Source organism: Equus caballus, chromosome 29 (assembly GCF_041296265.1).
Source record: "Equus caballus isolate H_3958 breed thoroughbred chromosome 29, TB-T2T, whole genome shotgun sequence".
NCBI classification, from domain to species: domain Eukaryota; kingdom Metazoa; phylum Chordata; class Mammalia; order Perissodactyla; family Equidae; genus Equus; species Equus caballus.
Genome location: NC_091712.1, coordinates 23672467 through 23689873, shown reverse-complemented (window position 1 = coordinate 23689873; position 17407 = coordinate 23672467). Strand labels below are relative to the sequence as shown.

Below are 17407 nucleotides of genomic sequence, written 5' to 3'. Positions count from 1 at the left end.
TTAGTTTGGCGCCACTTACCATTGTCTACTGTAGTCCTGGTGTATCTGGTGCTGAAAGGTAACTATGCTGCCAATTATGAAAATGGAAATAAAGCAAATATCTATCAGTCTGTTTATTCATAAACACCCCAAGTTTCAGTTCGTTCTACTCTTTTTTTAACAACCTCTAAAGAACTTTATTTATTGGTGCAGTTGTTCTATGGAATTTGGAACTCGTGGTTTTGGTTCGGATTCAACAGTATCCATTCCTTTGACTCACATCTCCTTTAGAGAAGATATATACAGTAGCCCCCTTTATCTGCTGGGGGATACATTCCGAGACCCCTAGTGGATGCTTGAAATCACAGATAGTACTGAACCGTAACTAATAACAAAATAGAACAATTATAATAATATGGTGTAATAAAAGTTATGTGAATGTGGTCTTTCTCTCTCTCTCTAAGTATCTTATTGTACTGTCCTCACTTTTCCTCTTGTGAGGATGTGAGATGATACAGGGCCCGCGTGGTGAGAGGGGGGAGGGACATAGGCCTTGTGATGCAGTGTTGGGCTACTGTGGACCTGACCATATGTCAGAAGGAGGAGGACCTGTTTGGGGACCGCAGTTGACCTCGGGTAACTGAAGCTACGGAAAGCGAAATCTCAGATAAAGGAGGACGACTGTACTCAATTTTGTCAAGAATCGTGGAAAATTGGACAAAAACAGAGAACAAAAGAAATCTTAACCGCGTTTGAATCAGAAAAATAGGCCTTACGAAGTAATCACTCCAGAAGCATACACTGCTTCCAGTTGGTAGAAAACGGCGTTTTGTTCCTGTTGCCTCAGAACTCACTGAAAACGATTAAGGGTATTAACAATGGAAAGGGAGAGAGAAAAAAACTCCGTCTGGAGCAAAACAGGGAAATGATGAGGACCCACGGAAAGGCTTGGGGAGACCAGGAGATGTCTTTCTGGAGACCCAGTGAAAACAAAATGTGGGAAGAGAAGGTAGAGTTAAAGGAGGAAAGGACGCTGCCATCAATTTGTGCAGCCTTGACCTCACCTTCAACAGATGAGGCTTTTTGGATGAAAAGTGGGGTTAATAGAAGAGGGGAGGCCGTGATTACCAGATCTCAATACATCCAGCCACTGAAAGCCTGTGATTTAAAGGGCTTTGCTGTGCACCACACAGACGTCGAATGCCACACGCTGAAGAGTGAGGGTGACACACTTTTAGGGCAAAGCAAGTAACATATTTTTGTGGAGAGGGCTTTTGATGTCACAAACTGAGACTAGAGTGCCAGCTGCCTCTGCTCACTCCTCCCTTCTGTGTGCTAGTTTTCTGTAGCTAGCTGGCCCCATTCAAATGTGAGCTATAATAAGAAAGGAGCCAGTCGGAGGTGTATACCTTAAAACTGATGTATTAATCAGGACAGTCTTGATTATGCTGCATAACAAATAAACGCTGTTGGGGTGTGTGTGTGTGTGTGTGTGTGTGTGTGTGTTATGACACAAAAATATTTTCTCACACACACAGAGTTTGTTGTTTGGGCAACTCTCCTGAGAAGTTGTCCTTGCAATAACTTCATGATTCAGGCTGCTTCCATCTTTTAGTGATGCCATCTTGACACATGGATTCCCAGTCGCCATGACAGAGAAGGAAAGAGTGCTAATGGGTTATGAATAGGCTCTTAAATATGTTGGCCCAGAAGTGGCATCTACCACTTCCCTTCCTTGTAGCATCTTGGTTCTAGCACCTACTGAGATGTTTGGTTTATCCAGATTTTGGCTGTGGAATCTAGTTCAAGAAGGAAATCCCCCATTTTCTTATATCAAATGTCCTAAGTGCAATTAATGGTTTCATTGACTTTGCTGCACGTAGTACTTCATACCTATCTGGACAATAGCATCAATCACATTTGTATATAATATAAATATAGTAACTATTTATAACTATGTGCCATGGCATCTTTATGACTTATTTTTGATGAATTTAATTATGTCATAGCAGAACTCCTATTGCATTGGATTACTCTTCATCTGTACATCTCAGGATATCAGTTTGTAGTCCCTCCGTCATTTGTAAAAAACTCCAAATTAGTCAGGTTTTGTCTGTCACATTTGTCTTAACTCAGATCAACCTATATATGTGAAAATGTTCAGAATTCCCAAATATGCATCTACGTTCATGGATATATGTATCAGCAAAGCCTGGAAGGTGAGGCTAATTGGAACTAAGGATGTGCTAAGACCATGCACCATTCAGTTAGTGGAGGCCTTAGGTCGTGGGAGAGGTCTGGGTAAAAGCTGATGGTGTAGAGGGGTAGGTTTTGAAAAATCGTACGTGTTTTGTAAATAACACAAATGAAAACTTTATAAATTATAGTAAAGGAAATAGACCCATCTAAGAATTTCCTCTTAGAGCTATTAATTTATTCTAATCCAAAGGGGAAAATGATGGGAGAATGACCATGTTTAGCAGCAGAAACAGTTTAGCTGTTTGAACTAATGATGGAATATGAGTTTACAGACCAATTTTTTACCTAAACCTTTAAGGAAAAGCAAACAACTTCTTGACAATTAAGAAATCAAATACAGTGTATGTGGAGCAAATAATAATAATGACAAATCACTATAGGAAGAGGAAAGAAATATCCTACACAGACTGCTGGAGAATTTTGTCAGATGTTCAGCATTTTTTTTAGCACTATTTTCTCAAACTATGATTTATAGTGGTGAGAAAGTGGAAAAGATTACAAGGAGAACATATTATTGGCATCAGCTAAAACTGTGACACTATTGCTGTTTATATTTATTAGCATATTCCATCCTCCCAACGAGTCTATGGGATAGGCACTGTTATTAACTCTCCTTAACAAAATGGGAAACCGGGGCACAGAGCAGTTACATCTTGCCCAAGGTGACACAGCAAGTAAGTGGCAATGCCAGGATTTAAATCTTGTTATCTGGCTGTGGGGGCCTTGCTCTTAACTTCCAGATTACGCCATCTCTCTGATGGATGACGGAATCAAGAGATGTTCTAGAACACTGAGGAAATGGAGAAGGACCAGAATGGGGGACCAGTTTGCCCAGTGTCAGTAGGTATGAAATTTAGTAGTGATCCCGGAATGGCTGAAATGCCAGCCTCCTGATTAGATCAACCTTTAATAATTCGGGAAAGCAAAGCAATTCGGCACTAAAGGGGCAGTGGCGGGGGCCGGCCCAGTGGCACAGCGGTTAAGTGCGCCCGTTCTGCTTCGGCGGCCTGGGGTTCACCGGTTCAGATCCAGGTGCAGACATGACAACGCTTGGCAAGCCATGCTGTGGTAGGTGTCCCACGTGTAAAGTAGAGGAAGATGGGCATGGATGTTAGCTCAGGGCTAGTCTTCCTCAGCAAAAAGAGGAGGATTGGCAGCAGTTAGCTCAGGGCTAATTTCCTCGGGGAAAAAAAAAAAAAAAAAAAAACCCAGGAGCAGTGGCGTAAATAGTGATGAGCATCTGAGAAAGGTAAAAATTGAGAAGATGTTACTATTGCCAGAGCAACACCTCCCAATGGAAGGAGCTTGTGTCATAACAGAAGTACACATTGTTCTTAGAGAATTTATACTAGTGTATATGTGAGTGTGTGTTTGGTGAACTACTGGATGCCTGTGAATAAAGAACGCGATGGGATTGAAAATCAGTATAAAGAATTTCTTGTTCTCAGAAATTCCAGATCATCTTGGATATGTCTAAGGGAAATCAGACTGTGATCAGAAACAATAGTCATTTAACTTGGGGTATGATGAACAACTATAGTAAAAATAAATAAGCAGAAAGAGCAGTGTAGTACTTAACAGATGGTGCTACTCAGGGACCAGATGAAGGAGCTAGCCTGGAAATGTTTCCCAGAGGACTGATATTTTGAGTTGTGACCTAAGGTGCGGTGGAAGTGGATTTCAGAAGATTTGGAATATTACATAGTAGGACATCTTGTGGTGGGGACTCAGTGATTGAAAAGACTAAATTCAAGGGGTTGCAATTTTCTTGCAAAATTGACTTTAGGTTGACATTAATCATACCGAATACAGAAAAAGGAAACAGAATCCTACATGAGGATCATTCATAACACATGGCTTTTAATCCATCTTTAATTGGGTGCCATCCACCCCTGCGTTAGCTCTCATTTTAATTAGTGGTGTGGAGGAACGAGAGAACGCATTTTGAGAACAGCGCTATATTAAGAAGAGCTGTGCCAAAAAATCAAAATAAGATTCCACTGGAAAACCTGTTAAAGAGTGCCTGGGAGGAGATGGGAAAGTCAGGGGGAGTCAAGAACCAAAGTGTCATTACGCAGTGGCAGGAGACACCTGGAAAGTGGCAGTCAGCAGAACCTAGAGGAAATTGCCACCAGATTAGATGGAAATTTTCAGTATTGAGGAATCTAAGAAAGACCAGTGTGATTCAGTCCAGCATGTCGATGCAGAACTCATATTGCAAACGTCTAAATTGTCCTTCCTCCTCTCACTCATCAAGCTCATTTCTTTGCTGTTATTCGTTCTTTCTCCTGCAGGTGTTTCTTTGGATTAATTCAGTCAGTGGTTATTTATCATGGACCTACACTAGCCCAGCATCAGGCAGTGTATAACAAGTAGACAGTACTTGCCCTGCCAAGGATGCATGTCCTTAGTGGAAAGTATACCAACTTTTGGGTCCAATGTAACTGAGTTTATGTACGCTGGGACACCCTTAACTGTGCGATTGTTGGTTGAGTCAGTCCATTTTCCTGAAGCTTCTTCTTAACCAAAGAAATGAGACAGACAATACTGTTGTGGTGAGGATTAGATGAGATAATACATCTGCCCTATAGCGGGTGTTGAATGTGTGTCAAAACTCTTCTCATTAAGGGGAAATCATTCGGGTTGGGAAGTCAAGGCCAGGACACGTTAGGGCAACATGAAACAGTGTACATTCTCAATGGCAATGATCTAGACTGGTGTTTTGTAAGAGTATGTTCTACAGAATCCTAGAGCTCTAGGCTGTTAAAAGCTGTTTGATGAATGGGCTAAATGTTTCTAATTTGGGACATTCTTGGTCAACCAAGGTTAAATTAATTTCTACACTGCAGGATTGCTCAGATCTCTTAATATGCTAAATGACATTGTGAATCTCAGGTGGGCATTTGTGAGTAGGTGGGTGAGGAATGAAATATGCAGGATTTCCCCAATCTATTTGACCACAGAATGATTGTTTTGGGGACTCTTGTTTTATGGGACACATTAGGAAATAGTGGTCCGTAACTCAAAAGCTTGCTGGCATTCAGAGCAGTGAAGGAAGATTTCACATGGGAAATCAGAATTTGAATGGAGTCTCTTGGAATGATTGAGGGTTCCAGAGACAGGAGACTTGTCCTAATTATCTCTGTTTCCTCAGTGCCCAGTATGTAGTAGCTATTCAATAAATATCTATGGCAAGGATATTGACAGATTACAATTTAAAAAAAAAAATTTATTGAGGTCATATTGGCTTATAACTGTGTAAATTTCAGGGTGTACATTACTATATTTCAGTTTCTGTATAGACTGCATCGTATTCACCACCAATAGTCTAGCTCGTATCCATCACCATGCATAAGCGCCCCTTTACCCTTTTCACCCTCCTGCTACCCACTTCCCCTCTGTAACCAGCAATCTGTTCTCCTTAGACAGATTATAATCTGAATGAATAGAATGAAAGCGTAGAGGCATTCCGATGGAGGAGAGAAGACAGGAAGGGACAACACTGAGACAAGAATGGAGGCGGCTTCCCTGTGAATCAAAGGGTAGGCCCCTCCAAGTGAGGCGGAAGTGTCATTTGGAGAAGAGGGAAGTCAGTGGACTCAAGTAGAGGAAAGCAAGATTGTGTTGGGTCTTGAAAGTCAAGCAGAAAGCTCAGTGGCAGACACTGGGCACCACTGTAGCCTTGAGTAGGAAAGTGCAATAAAAGCAAAGTTTACAGGTTAGCTTTTCAGTGCTACGCAGGGGGAACTACGAGTAAAGCCTGGCTGCTGGCCCAGAAGTGGCTGTGGTGTCCAGGCCGCATTGATAAGGCCCAGGATAGGGGCCGTGGGAATGGAGCTCAGCCAGAATTGAAGGAGGCCAATCTGAAGAAGGACACATCAGATATTCAAAAGAAAAATGGGAATGACTTGTTGACTGATGGGAGAAGGATAAAGGTACGAAGGGCTGCAGCAGGTGTAGCAGAAAAGGCAAGAACGTCCAGTCAGGCACCCCAAGACCTGGATTCTGGTCTCACTCTATTCCTAACTGTGCAAGACCTTGAGCAAGTCACTAAGCTCTCTGTGTCATCTGTCCGTATTGTGTAGAACCACTGGAGGGCTAGAGAACTTCCACTGAAGTCCCATTAGTCATGATCATGAGAGGAGTGGGTGGAAAAGGGCACCAGTGTTAACTCTTGGCATGTGCTGATGGGGATGGAATTTGGGGAAAAAGATCTGGTCTGGTGCTCAGTGGATTTTTCAATGAAATTCTGTAGTGTCTTCTTTTTGAAACACTCTCTGACATGTCCTCTAAGGGCTCCACTTTAGCAACCAACCTCATTTTGCATTTCCACCTCAGCGTCTTAGTCTTACCAGGCTTGCCCTTTCTCCTTCCTTCCATTCACCTAATCCGAGGTTTTCAGGGGTGTGCTGCAAACCATGCGCACATATGAAGGTGAATTGTGAACGGTGTATAACCTTGTGGGGCTATCAGGGGAACTTTGAATTGAGGCATTGGTTTTGACCAAATGTGGAAAGAGGTGCAACTTACTACAATAGGTAAGAGGCTTTACATTTCGTCATGCTTGCACCGAGGAAATATTTTTGAATTTAATGAAATATGTAGGGTCTTTGCTTCATGAGTCCTTACTATCACAGCTGGGGCAGTAAACATTGCTACTCAAAACAGCACCAAGATGCTGACGGGAGAGCAGGTGGATGGTGTGGTACTATAGATAGTGGTTGTCCATAGTGGGAAATCAACGGGTAGTACGTGCCTAGTTACCACTTACTGATTCCATCTTTTGGGTTCTTTGTCCTCCCTCTGTCCCTCTTCCCTTCCTTTGTTCCTTCTTTCTTTCCTTTTTGTTCTTAAACATTTCAACTGAACCAGAACATTCTCCTATACAAAAGTGTGCTAAGTATTAAAAGTGTGAGAACCATTGCTCTTCCAAGTCGAGCATGTGTGTGCCCCATCTCCATGATTCTTTCTCCAGTTGCTCCATCCAGCATCTATTTTACTTCTAGTTAAGTACCAAGAAATTTAGTGCCCATATAAGCTTCTAGAGAGCAAATGTCATTTTTGCACTCTCTCGGGTTTATCCGTTTTACTAATTTCTTCAAAGAATCAGTTTGCATTTATCTATCTTTTTTAGATTATTGTTTGCTATCTCATTATTTTCAACTTTTATCTTAACTAGTTGCCTTTTCTTAGTTTTTAAACTTATCTTTGTTGTCTTTTATAATTTCTCAAAATGAGTATTAAGTTCATTTATTTTTAGTATTTTTTGTTCAATAATGAAGGCATTTAAGGGCATATATTTCCTGACACCAGCTTGGGCTGTGAACTGTCTGCAAAGTGTGTATTTGGTATCCTGCAGTTTTGTATGAAATACTTCCTCTTTTATTTCTTTAAATAAAATTGAAAATTTCAATTTTGATTTTTTTCTTTGATTTAAGGGTTGCCCAGGAATATTTCATTTCCAAGTAGTTGAGATTATCATTATTTATTTATAATGTTCTTGGATGTGACCAGAGAATACAGTCTGTAAAACTCCTACTTTTTCTTTTGGGGGGGGAAGATCAGCCCTGAGCTAACACCAGCTGCCCATCCTCCTCTTTTTGCTAAGGAAGACTGGCCCTGAGCTAACATCTGTGCCCATCTTCCTCTATTTTATATGTGGGATGCCTACCACAGCATGGCTTGCCAAGTGGTCCCATGTCCGCACCTGGGATCTGAACCAGTGAACCCTGGGCTGCCAAAGCGGAACGTGCGAACTTAACTGCTGAGCCACTGGGCCGGCCCCCTAAAATTCCTACTTTTAATTTAAGGATTTGTTCAGCAAATTTTTTTTTGAATAATCAAATACACAATTGATATGTGTAAGTGTTCCATAAATATTCATTAAAAATGATCTATTTTACAGTCATCATATATACACATACGTGCACACACACATGTATATCAGGTTTGTTGTTTGTATCATTCATTTCTTCTCAGTCCTTATTTTATTTTTCTAGTGCTGTTCAGTTCTAAACAAAGGCTCACTATATTTGTATATTATATATTATTGTACAATATTGTATATTGTAATTAAGGCTCACTATAATTTTCTTTTTATCCTGTTCGTCTTGCATTCCTAGTTTTTAGTTGTTTTGTTGTTTGTTGTAAACAAATTTATGATGATCATCCCTTCTTCATAAATTATGTCTTCTTACATTACCAAATGACCCCTTTTTCTGTTTAATGTTTATTAACTTTTCCTAATATTAATCTTATCACTCTTGCTTTACATTTGTTTGCATTTGTCTGGTATGACTTACTATCCATTTTCAACTTTTCTTTATTAATAACGAGTCTATCTATTAGAAACTAGATACAACTAGGTTTTTTCTTTTAGCACAAATCTGTTAGTCTTTGTCTTTTAATGGGGAAATTCAGTTCATTGATATTTACTGTACTAATCAGTGAATTGATTATATTCCTTCATCTTAATTTGACAGCAAATATGTCTATTCTTCTTTATAAAATACAGTTCATCCTCAATAAATACTAAACAATCGCTTGGGTTTCAGTCTTGACAAGCTGCATTTGAAATTACAGTAGGTATTTCAAGTGAAAATAACTGTTAGATAATTGGAGTTAGGAGACAGCTGGAATCTAAGCCAGAAAAGAAGACTGGACACATACATATTGGCATCATCTGCTCTATTAATCAGATTTCTCCAGAGAAATGGAACCAATAGGTTAGGGAGAGAGAGAGAGAGAGAGAGAGAACTTGATTTATTTTAAGGAACTGGCTCACACAATTATATGGACTGGGCAAGTTTGAAATCTGTAGAGCAGGCCCATGGTCTGGAAATTCAAGTAAGAGTTGATGTTGCATCCTTGGGCCCAAGATCTGCAGGCTGGAAACTCAGGATTCTGATGTCACATTCTTAAGTCAGAATTCCTTCTTTAGGAACTCTCAATCTTTGCTCTTAAGGCCTTCAACTGATTGAATGAGGCCCACCTACACTGTGGAGGGTAATCTGCTTGACTCACAGTCTACTGATTTAAATGTTAACCACATCTTAAAAATACATTCAGAGCAGCATCCAGAGTGGGGCTTGACCAAACAATTGAGCACCATAGCCTAGCCAAGTTGACACACAAAACTGACCATCAGCTCAGCACCATAGCAAAAGTTGACTAAATGTGAATGGATAATTTCTAAAGCAAACAGCAACCACAAACAAAAACCGAGTGAAAGTTCAAGGACTTAGCATTAGGGAATGACCACAGTTGGTTTCCATTGTTTCACTCAAAAATTCAAGTGCCCAGGGCCAGCCCAGTGGCATAGTGGTTAAGGTGGCACGCTCTGCTTCAGCAGCCCAGAGTTCACTGGTTCAGATCCTGGGCATGGACCTACACACCACTCATCAAGCCATGCTGTGGCGGCATCCCACATGGAAGAACTAGAAGGACTTACAACTAGGACTCACAACTATGGACTGGGGCTTTGGGGAGAAAAAATAAAAGAGGAAGATTGGCAACAGATGTTAGCTGAGGGCCAATCTTCCTCACCAAAAAAGCATCTCTTAAAAAAAGAAATTCAAGTGCCCTTATTCTTTTGGTGATACAGTGTGTTCTTGACATATAAAATGTATACTTGTTTTTTTCTTTTTGGTGTTTGTCAGTTTTTCTTTAATCCAGAACTTTAGGTTGCAGACCTTTCTCGGGAGTCTGCTGTTTCATTAGCCTTATCTGCATTCTAGGGGCCTATTTGTCCTGGGGTTATGAGCTGTAATATGTTAATCCTACTCTGTTCAGTCCTTACAGGCCTCCCTATAGCCCAAAGCCACATAAATGCCACCGCTGTGCTGATAGACTCTCCCCATCTGGACTATTCTGGACCCTGGTCCCATCTGTTGACTTGATGTATCTCGGTGGATCTGCAGAAGGTCCATGTTTACCCTTTGCAATCCAGTATGTACTTTCAGGTTAGTCTACTAAAGAAACCCTTCAGCATGGCTTGCTTAGTGAAGATTGCAGTATGTCCGATGATGAGCAATTTTATTAGACTAGGGATAACATCCGTAGTGGTTAAGCACATGTGTTTTGGATTCAAATCTCAGGTCTCCCTGGGTTCACGTGGAGATTCCGACACTTAGTGGTCACGCCAACTTACTCAACTCACCCAGCCTCTGCAGGGCTCGCTTTCTCCACCTGTAATATGGGGATAAGAATCATCCTTGCATTATACTGTTGTCCTGAGGCTTAAATGCCGTAAGGATTGGTTATTTTAATTCTAAAAGTATTGTTTTTTTTCCTACTCAGAGAAGTATTCCTTTTCTACGTGACAACTTCTAACTCATATTTTTTTAAGAAACAAAATTTCAGGCCATAAAGGGTTAAGTCCAACGTCTTTCATCAGTTACTTTTATTCTTATATTTTCATGGGTCTTTTCTACATCTATTATGAGCAGCTTTTTATCTGTTATAGGAGTTTTGTTGAAACAAATTCAAGGGAAAGAATCTTATTTGCTATCCAAGTCCATCATTGCTACTTCTGAGGTTGCTAAATATAGAAACAAAATAGCCCATCTCTATGCATATTGAGCTCTGACTTGGTTAGTGTGGTACTCTGTAGCTATCGGGCAGATCTCAGTGCTATAAAAGCTTGATCCTGCTTGATATTTTCCTCATTTGGGGATGGGAGGAAAAGTCATAACTGGGCTGGTCACCTCTAAGCAAGCCTTGGGATTTCTGTCCAGCCCTCGCATGTATTGTTGTTGCTGAGATTGTTGTCCAGAACTTACCCTGCTCTAAATATTTCAAGAGCCTCGCATCATCATAGTGATGTCATTGTTGGTTACCAACTCCTCTGTCCGGTGTTTACCTCGCCCCCCTGCTGATGAATGGGTTAATCGGCTGGCTCTCACATCTGAGTTATTTTGTGACAATCTCCATTTGCCTGACTTTCAGATTCTGACTCTTCTCACCCTCATTTCCAAACTTGAATTCAATAAGTAAAAGCTGTGATATTGTGATTTCCTAAATAACCCAAAGGGAAGATTTGGTGTAATTTATAACCACTCTGACTGCTGAATCAATGTCCACATGCTTCTCTCTCTAATGGAACTTTGAGGAATAACCGTAATTGAATAGTGCCTCCGCCCTACCTTCAGATTTCACTGAATAAAGCCCAGATCGGGTTGTATCTTGTTTTTGTTTGTTTCACATTGTGTGGGTGCCCCACTGGGTAAAGCACAAGTGTAGACTTCGTCTGGATGTATTTTCATCTCACGGAGGCAGTAATTGAATCTCTCACAATAGTCTTGCCTCTGAGGAGTGTTCCTACTCCGGCTGCTGTGTTAAACGAGAGTAGTTCCCGGTTCCCTTGGAAGGTACTGTCCCATCTCTTGACTGTGAACTATGGCAATGCGAAACTCAGAATCGTCAGAGGAGGGGATCAAAAGCATTTAGGATTCCTTCTCTGAAAAGAGCCGCTCTGAGAGCTTTCACGAATGATTGCTCTCTCTGCAAATACCTGGGCCGGCTCAGCAAGGTGTGGGGGTTAAAACTTGCTCTCTGACCTTGGAGGTCAGACGCTGTGAGTCTGTTGCGGTTTGCAGCAGGCTCTGTGGCAAGTTAAAGCAGGCTGCATTTTCAGCTACTGCCGCTTCCAAGACTGCCGTGTTGGAGCAGATTCTGCTTGAGGCTGCCTTCCAGTGCTTCCCGGTTCCCTGCTCAGTCACCCTGAAGAACTTTCTGCTATGGCGTTTGACAGCCATTTGATAACATCATTACAAACTCTCATGGGTTTAGAGCAAATCCCATTCAAACCTTTCTGGTCCCTTGAGGTCGGCAGACTTAGACTTGGAGTGTGAGGTGTGTCCTGCGGTAAATTTAGAGGTGAGAAGAAAGAGAGCTAAGCCCAGAGTCACCTCCACCTACAAGAGGAGTTGGGCACAAATTTGGCAGAAATTTGTCCAAAGATTTATGCAGATATTAGGGATTTGATAACATTTGGTATGGTGAAAAGTGAGTGAATAAAAGAGAGTTTGAATGTCTTAGAGCCTGTCGACCATTCGCAAGAAAACCCAAGATCATTGGCTTTGATGTTATTCTGGTAACTTATGCCAGCTAGGACAAAAAAAGATGTGCGTGTGTTAGGAAAGAGTTAAAAAATTCTCAACACCTTCTCCTACCACCTCTGCAACCACAGAGGCCAAGAGAAAATGCACATACACACACACACACATACAGACATGCACACACATTCCAGCAAGGAACCTGTTTTGCAAGTTTTGCTGGTAAAAAGTAGGAAGGGGGGTTGCCGGAGAGCAGAGTAGAAAAGCCTTAGAAGTATCAATTGAAGGTTTTTCAAAACCTACATTTTCAACGTAACTTCATCCTGCAGAGAGAGGCACATGCTGCTCTGTGGGGTTTTCTTCAGCCGATTAAGTGCGTTGTTAGATGGGGAGAGGCGGATTAACGAATGCCTATAATTTTGATCATTGTTTTCTGCAAAACAGCTCAGGCTTTGAAAAATGAAGCCATCACTCTTGGCTAAGTTTCTGCCAACAGCACAAATTATACCGTGCAGGGATCCAAAGCCCCTAAAAGGGTTTCATTAATGAACAATTTCAGACGATTGTTTAAGTCTTTGCCTGACAGGTAACGTTGGCATGTAGGCAGGTGGGGTTAGGGTTTCTATGGAGATTTATGATGTCATGCTTGAAAAAGCATGTCAAGACAGCCAATTTAACAAGTAGCTACTCAAAAAGTCCTTATAGGCTAGAAGTAGGTTTTATGCAAATGACAAGAGTTTCGCTGGGAAAAATTGCAAAAGAAAACGGTGGAGACATGGAGGGGGGTTTTACCTGACAGCTCGGAAGGATGACCCTGGAGTCCTTTAGAGACGAAAACTTCCAGAAGATGAATTAGATTTTCGACTTTACCTGTGGAGCTCTGGGTACTGGTAAATATGCGTTTTTTTTTTTCTTTCGAGTTATTGCCAAAAATTATTTTGGAAACATTGAGCTCTGTTTCTCTGCATTGTTCTGTTGGCAGGAAAACTGAATCAGTACGCAGAGCTTTCCCACCGAATGTACGTGCTTTGGGGCTGTTTTTTTCAGAGCTTTTTTATTGAATGAACAGAGATTTTTGAATAGAGCTGAAAAACAAGTGATGCATTATGCATTATGCTGATTATACCCTGTGAATAATGCTATAAAAATGCCACAGATAAAGGTTAGAAGGATGATCTGAGGATTGATAGAATGTATGTATTTATGGATTATTCCCAGATGCTGGTTTCTTTCTTTCTTTCTTTCTTTTTTTAACTCTTAGACCTGAAGTTGGGACTATGAGTATTTCTGTATTTCCAAGTTGTAAAATGGCAAAAATAAAAATCCACGAAATGTTACAGAAACAGTCAGGTTTGTGAACATTGCACTTTTTTTCCCCTTAAGTGTGTCTGTTTACTTTTCTCACAAAGGCATTTTGTGAGACTTAGAAAAATATCCTGTTTGCGATATCAGGGTTTCTGGACTTTAGGAAAGGAGGACTTGTGAATTCTAAGAGGACAGATAAAGGCTTCTAGGGTGAGGAGAATGGTTGATAAAAGTAGTTTTTAAAGGCTGCTTTAAAAAAGGAAACCTCGCTTTGGTGGGACAGGGTTTCTGCTGGTGAGACTGAGTCAACAGTCTTGTCAGCCATATCCATATGATAACAATCTCTAAAGGGAGCTGTAGACCCGAAAAGTTGACTTAAAGAGGTTAATCTGGGGACATTGGGCCGTGATGTGAGTAGTTAGCCCGCCACCAAGCTTAAAGAGACGTGAAAAACATATTTGTTTCTTTCACACACTGTGGAAGGTTCAAGCACAAAGTTAAGAATCATTTAAAGATACCTGGCAAATGGGAATTCGGGCTGTTGAAACCAAAACGATTTAGGAGCAACTGAGCAGGTATGAAAATATTTGTAAAACTGTCTAATGTGTGAGAATGCGAACCTCCTGAAATTTCGCAGTCAAGTAATATGGATTCGCGCCGGAACTGATATTCGTAACAGATTATTGTGCTCCCGCTGTGATTGAAGAACAGTTGGGCGACAGAACTGTGCCCCTAACACCAGGAGGCCTGGGTTTGGGTCCTGGCTTCACCACTTACCACTTGTGTAATTTTGGGAGAGGAAATTCATGTCCTTAAGCCTCAGTTTTCTCCTCCATAAATTGGGGGTGATAATAGTGGCATTGTGAGGATTAAATGACAAAATAGCTATAGCTGCACTTCTCAGAATTCATGCCCCACGTGTTAGTGATTGTTTTTATTTACTGCTTATGTGGCACTGGACTGTTTATAAAGTGTTTTCATATGCTTTACTTTATCTTATCATTGCAACAGCCCAGTAAGATTAGCAAAATCGTTTTATTCCCACTTTCCAGATGAAGAAACTGTGGCTCAGAGAGATACTAAAATAGACAACGCAATAAACTGTCCTTCTACATTTCCTGATTGTTTTTTCCTTATTTTAGGGTTCTAGAAAAAAATTAACGTGTTAGTGACATAACTCCCAGCAGCAGCAATTATTTCTATAAGTTAATTAAAATACCAAATGTTGTGTGTCAAAGGAGGTAGGATATTTGTGTTTTTACATTAATTATGTTTGTGACACTTTTTCTAGACAGGTTAGAGAAGTGATATCAATTTACTTTGTGCTGGCACCTGTTGGTAGGAGCTCAAGTCCCTTCACAGACTTACACCTTTTTAACTCTTACCTGCCTCCGCCATTTCTTGGCCTATAAGGAAGAGTCAGGTTTTGCTGTCCCAGGGTTTCTGAGCAGGAAACCAAGTCACCAAGGGGCTGTGGGAATCGCCACAGGGAGTGAGGGGTTGGACAGACTGTCTTTGCTCCTTTTGTCTTCCAGACCTTGGCACCTCCTTCGCTTTTCTACATCCCAGACCGAAACAGCCCATAATTATATTCTACAGCCATTGTATGTAAGAGACAATATGTTTTCCATTGTGTTATTTTTAGCTGCCGTGTTCCTAGCCAGGGAAAACACTCTATTAGTCTCAGGGTTTTCCTAATGGCTTTTCCAATGTTTCCAAGTCAGACTGTTCGGCAGCGTGCAGGTTCCGGCCTCCTGGAAGAAGGAGCACCGGCTAGGCTCATCGAGTGGGATTCTAAAGGTGTTCTAACCTCTGAGCTGCTTGAGGTCGAACTCATTTTGTCCCAGATAACATATAAATGAATTAAATGTGGTCACATGAATGGCATCAGGCTGCATTGTGGACTCCAGTGCCCAGCGCTGGTTTGGGTGCTGAGCAAGCTCTGGTTATCTCAAGGGCAGATCTGTGAGTCTGAAAGCAAATATTTATTTCATTCAAAGTTCAGCTCCAAATGGGAACCACAAAGCAGCAAGTTGAAGGTAAAAAGGGTCACGAAATCAAACAGCCATAGGGTGCCAAAATTCCAGATAGGTTCAGAATCACTAATGAATATTTTATGCATTTTTTTTTTTTTTTAACCCACAGACCCTGTTTTGGAAGTCCATTAAAGCTTTTTATTACACTTTATTGTTGCATTGTTCAGAGCTTATCTGTTGATCAATAAGTAATGATTGCGTCTAGAAGCGTGTTTTGTACCTAGCGGGGTTTAGTAAAGGTTAGTTGAGTCAGAGAGGCTGCGTGCACAGTGATTCAAGAGCCGGGTGTCTGGGTTCGAATCTTGCCTCCATGACTTCCTAGTAACACAGGGTTTCCATTGAAGAACGTATGTAGGTCTGTTCATATTCCAAAAAAAAATCTAGCATCTGATTTCTAAAAGCCTCTTAAGAAAGGAATTAGTGATCTCTAAAAATCATATTTTTTCCTTTTAAAAACTTTTTGGAATTTCTATGGAAATTATTTCTTCAGAAAGAAAGGCCCTGGAATCTCCCAGTTTGGGAAATGGAACTCGCGCTTCCTGCGGGACAGGCCGTTGGAGAGGTGGAGAGTTCATCTGAGTGGGAGGGAAGCTATTTCTAGAAGCTGTTTAAGGCTCAAGCCCTTGTCACTGCTATTCGTCAATTTAACTTCATCAGAAACAGTCTTGTGTTGACGCTGATGGGGAGTAAGTTTCCAAAACTCTATTTATTTCCACAAAAAGTCATCCTGAAAAATTGTGTCCTCCCAGATAACGTTGCTTTTCTTCTTCAGATGTGTGGTGGCTGAGGGATGAGCAGGGGAAGTGGGCCGGGTGCCTTTCTCCTCCAGCAATCAAACTTTTCTCTTGCTTTTCTTTCCTCAACTCTTTCTTAAGCAGCTAAAAACGTGATTTAGTAGAAGCTAAAATTCCTCAGGGGACCCCGAGTTTGGGATCTGTTTTTATTATGAATTGTCAGGTACCATGAATGGCCTGTGAATTTTGGCCAGTTTGTATTTCAGGGTGGAATTTCCTTGAAAGTCATTCCAATATTGATTGCCTTCCCATAAACTTTTTCTGGAGGCATGATATTAAGGTGGGCAGGATCCTGAGGTTACTAAATCTGCTGTCCCCTATAATACCAAAACAACAGGTCCTCCTTGGTTCATGGTGACAGTTGTGTGGCTTCTGGGCAACTGGAGGCCTTGGAACCTGTGGGCTGTGGTGGAGAGAGTGGAAATCTAGACAACCTTAGCTAGGAAGGGATGAAAGATGGAGGTTGGGATGAGCTTTACTCTAATGACAGGAAGCTCTGCTGCTTTTGTTTCCAGGCAGTGGGCTTATAGGCAGCGGAAAGAAGTTAGAACTACCCATTTGTATGAATGATGAGAGCAAATGTGAAATATTATACATTTGGAGAAATCCTTCTCTAGAGATCTAGGAAGCTGTGCATTCCTTTCTGTAAGAATGTACCTGTGATGGCATGAGAACAGTCCATCCAAAGTAAAGGCAGGTGATAGCTTTGTGGCCTCTTACAGCTCCAGGATTCCATATTATGGGTTTCACTTCACACCTTATGTGCCGTTGCATGGGACTCTTAACTTGCACTCCTGTCTGCTAGCACATGATGAAGCAAGAGGAGTGGTAATGGGGTTTCCCACCAGTGGTTTTACTAGCTTAGTAAATGCAGGTGGTAACCTTGGTCCCCATAAACCCGATGGTGGGACTGTCCTCAGAGCTATGAGCCCTCCCTGTCTGGTTGTCCTGCTCTGTGCTCTGCTCAGATCATGCAAGA

The 17407-nt window shown here is 41.3% G+C and overlaps 1 protein-coding gene across 31 annotated transcripts in view; it reads left to right on the top strand.

The window, feature by feature from the left end:
* KIAA1217 overlaps window positions 1-17407 on the top strand; it is a 711513-nt gene that overhangs the window by 425823 nt on the left and 268283 nt on the right. For 6 of the 31 annotated variants that reach the window (XM_070254907.1, XM_070254909.1, XM_070254905.1 and 3 more), the window contains exon 1: window positions 12964-13183. The exons of 23 other annotated variants lie outside the window; for them this stretch is intronic. The gene's annotated coding sequence lies outside the window, so the exon portion shown is untranslated. Of the gene's footprint in view, window positions 1-12521; window positions 13184-17407 lie in introns of those variants that run through there. 2 more of the 31 variants (XM_070254903.1, XM_070254906.1) reach the window with 2 other exon arrangements.